The sequence below is a fragment of the Puma concolor genome, chromosome A2, assembly GCF_028749965.1.
Source record: "Puma concolor isolate L17-30 chromosome A2, mPumCon1.1.hap2, whole genome shotgun sequence".
Taxonomy (NCBI): domain Eukaryota; kingdom Metazoa; phylum Chordata; class Mammalia; order Carnivora; family Felidae; genus Puma; species Puma concolor.
The window spans coordinates 161,844,414-161,850,107 of NC_141668.1; the positions used below are offsets into that span (position 1 = coordinate 161,844,414).

Below are 5,694 nucleotides of genomic sequence, written 5' to 3' on the forward strand. Positions count from 1 at the left end.
CGGGTCACGTGACCGCCGAGGTCTGCGCCCGGGGAGGGGGCGGGGCCGAGGGGGCGCGGCTCCCGGCGGCCCCCGGGGCTGCGGGGTCTCGGCTGCAGGGCGGTCCCCGTTCCCGGCCGAATTCACCCCGTCTGCTCCCCCCCCGCCCTTGCCTCTTTCTGCATCCTCACCCTGCCCAGGTGTCCCCCATCTGAGCGCGCGGGAACCCGAAGAAAAGACTGAGCCACGTTAAGGCGGGGGTTGGCAGAGGCCTTTGAGCCTCCCGGGACCCCTCTAAACACAAAAACAATTCATCTCCCCCCTCGTTCGCAAGCTCGGGGCTCCTGGGAAGGACCATCCTGGTCCCCACGTCCAAAGAGCGCCTCATCTGTGAAGTGGGATTTACCCTACCCACCCCTCGGTGTTGATGAAATTGAGACCGTGCGTGCCAAGTGTTGAGAACACAGTAAGCGCTTAATAAACGTTAGCGGCTGTCATGCTTAATGTTATTGCCGTTGTTACAACTGACTCGCTGTGGGCCCGAAGGATTCTGTGGCTGCTGAGCCTCAGTCTTCCCCGCTGTAAAATGTAGACCGTACTCTTCTTCAGAGCTGTTGCATGCAGGTGGCGTTCCATAAATGCAGCAGGCCCGTGCCCAAGCGGAGGAGAGTGGAGGTCTCTTCGGAGCTTCTCCAGGGTCTCTGGAGTCTCTAGAGCGTGCAGCTTGGCTCGAGGCCGACCCCGCACTCCCTTGGAAACCCGGTGAGTGAGCCAAACCTTGGTCCCTTGGGGCTCAGGGCGGGGAGCGCTCCCTGGCGACTGAGCCTGAACATTAGCGCCCTCCGGGGATCAGCCAAAACGCCGAGGGCTGAGGATACTTTGGTTACCTAGAGACCAGGGAGAGATGTTTTCTTTCCTCTTTTTTTTTTTTTTTTTTTTTTAATTTGGGGTGTTTTAACGGAGAAAGAAAAAGAAGGAAGAGGAGGAGAATGACACCGATCCAGAATCCGCCCACTTCTCACCCCTTCCTCAGCCCCCACCTACCTGATCCGGTCTCATTGCTCATCTGGACCAGTGCAGTAGCCTCCTCTCAGGTCTCCCAGCTTCACCCTTTACCTCCTAGTTTATTTTCCCCATCACAGCCTAAACAACAGTCTAAGAACGCCTGTGAACACCTGAGTGTGGTCACCTCCCTCCTCTGCCTAGATCCCTCCATGGCTCCCACTGTCTTTATAGTAGAAGCCTAAGTCCTACCCAAAGACCACGGGCCCTACACGATTCACCTCCTTCACCTTCCCTTTTCTCTCTCCCTGTATCTCTTCCCCTTGCGCACTAGTCCATCCATACCAGCCTCCTGGCTGTCCCTCGTTCATTTGTCAATTGAATTAAAGAGCGTTTTGAGGGGCGCCTGGGTGGCTTATTTGGTTAAGCATCCCAATTCGGCTCAGGTCACGATCTCCCTGTTTGTGAAATTGAGCCCCATGTCAGGCTCTGTGCTGACAGCTCGGATCCTGGAGCCTGCTTTGGATTCTGTGTCTCCCTCTCTCTCTGCCCCTCCCCCACTCTCTCTCTTTCTTTCTCTCTCTCCCAAATAAATATTGTTTAAAAAAAATTTTTTTTAAAGAATGCTTTGAGGTAGTTCTTTTGCTCCCAATTTACAGATGAGGAAACTGAGGCACACATCTCCCCAAGGCTTTTCTGATCATTTAGGTGTCCATTTAAATGTCACCTCCTCTGAGAGACCTTTCCATGCCCTGTCATATATAAACATGGCCCTGTTTTCTTTATTTAAACTGTCACTCCTCTCCGAAATTGCCCAGCATTTGGCCTAGGCGCACTCCATCTTTGTGGAAAGAGTGAGTGGACACAGTGTGGGGTGTCAGGAAAGTCCCCAGCTCTGGAGCTGGGATGTCTATAGACTTTGCCCTGTCTTCTTCTAATTCTTCAGCGCAACTATTTCACAGATGGAGAGGATGTGGCAAAGCTAGGCTCCAGGCTGGCCCAGGGACTGGGCTACTGTGTCCAGGGATGGGCTTTCTGCTGCCTGCCAGGTCCCAGACTCCCTCCCTGGATAGAGCTGGGGAACCCTGCCAAATTCTCACTCCTAACTCCCAGCATTCATTTATTCAGTGAGTATTTATCGATGCCCGCTGGGGACTTTGGTGGCACTGTAAACAGAGTCGCATGCAGGCTTGAAACAACGAGACCGAGGGACTTACTGTGCAATCTCAATCGAATACGATAACTATACTGGCACGTCCCCGCAGCTGCTCTTGGCCCCTCTCCAGTCTTCTCTGGGGCCTCAGGAACCCTAAATCACACCCCATTCCCCACCTCTGCCTGCTGGACAACCTGTTCCTGGTTCTTTGGAGGCCTTAGGAAACACATCCGCCCCTCACCTGGTCTACAAGGCAGTCTTGTATGGCCTCTGCTCACTTGTCCAGAGGTACCTCCTCCGCTCCCCTCATCCCCATCCAACAGCGCTGGCTTTCCCTCTGTTCCTCAGATATTCTCACTTTACTTCCAACTGCAGGGCCTTTGCACTAGCCAGTGTCTGGAGTGCCCTTTCATCATATCTCCCCAAGACGGGCCTCTTCTGATCATTTAGGTCTCTGTTGAAATGCCACCTCCTTGAGAGACCTTTCCAAGCCCTGTTGTATTTATTATAAAATACAGCCCTATTTTATTTAACTGTCACGCCTCTGAAATTGCCCAGCAGTTGGCCTATTCTCAATGAGTCTTTGCCGAATGAGTGAGTGGACAGGGTGTCGGGTGTCAGGAGAAAGGTATCCCAGGACTACTGTGGAAGAGGCAGAAGGGCTGACATTGAGGGACCAATTAGGAAACTGCAAAGTAGATAAAGAGGAAAAGGGTGTCTGATTGAAGGAACAGCAGGGACAAAGCCCTAGAGGTGGGCGAGGGAGAACCTGGCATGTCCTGACTTCTCCCCCGATCTCCCACTCTGCTCCCCTCGCTCCTGCCCCTCTGGCCATGTGGCCTCCTCACCGCTCCTCAAAACAAAAACCCCGCCTATTCCAACCTCAGGGCCTTTGTACTTGTTGTCTCTCTGCCTGCAATGCTTTCCCTTCTCCGCATTCTCTCTTCTTCACTTCATTTCCATTTTCGCTCAAATGTTGCCTTCTTTTTTTTTTTTTAATTTTTTTAACGTTTATTTATTTTTGAGACAGAGAGAGACAGAGCATGAACAGGGGAGGAGCAGAGAGAGAGGGAGACACAGAATCCGAAACAGGCTCCAGGCTCTGAGCTGTCAGCACAGAGCCCGACGCGGGGCTCGAACTCACGGACCGTGAGATCATGACCTGAGCCGAAGTCGGATGCTCAACCGACCGAGCCACCCAGGCGCCCCTCAAATGTTGCCTTCTTAGAGAAATCCTCCCTGATTGCATCTCTGCCTAAAACAGGCCCCACCCCATCTCTACCAAATTCTTATCCTCAAGCAGCTCAATTTTTCTTCCTTGCAAATTTTAGTAAATACAACTCTATTTTTTTTACTTGTCTGCCTCAACCAGGATGTCAGCTCCCCAAGGATCATTGTCTGTCTTGTCCTCTGCTGAGTCCCTGGCTCCTACAACAGTGTCTAGAGTGTGGAAAGGGCTCAGTAAGTAGCTGCTGGGTGAACAGATGGTTGAACAAACAGAGCATGATGGGGTATGGCTGGAGTTTTTCTTGCTGACGAACCTGAAGTGGGGGGCAGTCTCCAGATGCTGCAGATGGTGGGGATGGAGGGGTTCCAGCACATCTCTGGAGTTCAAGCTTGACCCTGAGGATTGTGGGAGCCACTGACGGATTCTTAGCAGGGGAGGGACTAAGGATTGTTTCTCAAAAGATAAGGCTCTTTGCAAACCAAGTCTCCTCCAGCAGGGGCCAGAAAAAGAGAGGGGAGTAGATTCATCTGGCACCAGAAAGAGTAAACGTATCAACAAGGCTAAACTCAAAAAACCATTGGGTTGGAGGGGGAATTAAAAAAAAAAAAAAAGCAAGCAGAAAAAAAATGATACAATTTGATATTGCTTGTATCCATTACTGAAGAACAGAAAGTGAAACTATGTATCAAGTTTATAACAAACATAGGGGCTAGTGTCCTGTGGTGTGCCAGGCATCCTGGCTCAGGTGAGTGAGGCTACCTGGGCTCAAATCCTGGCAGTGCCCCAGACCAACAGTAAAATTCTGAGCAAGTGACTTCACTGCCCTGTGCTTCAGTTTCTTCGTCTGTAAAAGGGGATGATAATCCACGCAGCCTCATAGGGTTACTGGGAAGCTTAAATGAGTCCATTCTTTTGTTTTTTTAGTGTTCACTTATTTTCCAGAGACAGCGATTAGGGGAGGGGCAGAGAGAGAGGGAGACAGAGAATCCCAAGCAAGCTCTGCAGCTGTCAGCGCAGAGCCCAACATGGGGCTGAAACTCACAAACTGAACTGCGAGATCCGTGACCTGAGCGGAAGGAAGTCAGGCGCTTAACTGACGAAGCCACCCTGGTGCCCCAAGTTAATTCTTGTAAAGCACAGAGCAAGGGGTCGGTAATTGTTCAGTATCTTTTTTTTTTTTTTTTTTTAGGTTGTTGTTTCTGTAGCGGGGGAGGGGAGTGAACGTGGGAAGGTGAACACACGTGACCTCCATTTTAACTATGAGATATGTCTTTTTATTTAAAAATTTTTTTTAATTAAGTTTATTTATTTTGAGAGAGAGCACATACGCAGGAGGGGCAGAGAGAGGGAGAGAGAGAATTCCAAGCAGGCTCCGCACTGTCAGCGTGAGGAACCCCATGTGGGGCTCGAACCCACAAACCCGTGGGATCATGACCTGAGCTGAAATCAAGAGTCAGATGCTTAACCAACTGAGCCACCCAGGTGCCCCTATGTCTTTTCATTTTTCATTGTTAATTATTTTGATGGAGGCACAACTTACATATGGTGAAGTACACAGATCCTTTGGTGTGCAGCTCTGTGAATTTTTTTTTAATTTTTTTTTTAACGTTTATTTATTTTTGAGACAGAGAGAGACAGAGCATGAATGGGCGAGGGGCAGAGAGAGAGGGAGACACAGAATCGGAAGCAGGCTCCAGGCTCCGAGCCATCAGCCCAGAGCCTGACGCGGGGCTCGAACTCACGGACCGCGAGATCGTGACCTGAGCCTAAGTCGGACGCTCAACCGACTGAGCCACCCAAGCGCCCCGCTCTGTGAATTTTTATATGTGTATACATTCCTGCCTCCGCCAGCCAGTCTGCTCCCCGGCTGCGTGGATTTTACTGTGCCCTTGGCCAGGCAACCTTATGGAAATTCTATCACCATAGATTAATTTTGCCTGTTCTTGAACTTCACACCTCATGGGATCATTTTATAATGTATTTTTTATATATCTGGATTTTTAATGTCTAGATTCTTTCACTCAACATGTTTTTTGATTTCTATGGAAATAAAAGTCACATACCATACAATTTACCTTTTTTTCTTTTTTAACATTTATTTATTTTCAAGAGACAGAGAGAGACAGAGTGCGAGTGGGGAAGGGGCAGAGAGAGAGGGAGACCCAGAATCTGAAGCAGGCCCCAGGCTCTGAGCTGTCAGCACAGAGCCCCATGTGGGGCTCGAACCCACCAACAGTGAGATCATGACCTGAGCTGAGGTCAGATGCCCAACCGACTGAGCCACTCAAGTACCCCTAATTTTTTAAGTAATCTCTACACCCAATGTGCA

General features: G+C 50.2%; 1 long non-coding RNA gene across 1 annotated transcript; it reads left to right on the forward strand.

Moving 5' to 3' along the window:
* Positions 1–349: 349 nt before the first annotated feature.
* LOC147583729 (uncharacterized) lies at positions 350–4,000 on the forward strand. Its single transcript, XR_015248499.1, has 2 exons — positions 350–741; positions 3,510–4,000. It is a non-coding gene; the product is annotated as an uncharacterized LOC147583729 (long non-coding RNA).
* The last annotated feature ends 1,694 nt before the right edge of the window (positions 4,001–5,694 follow it).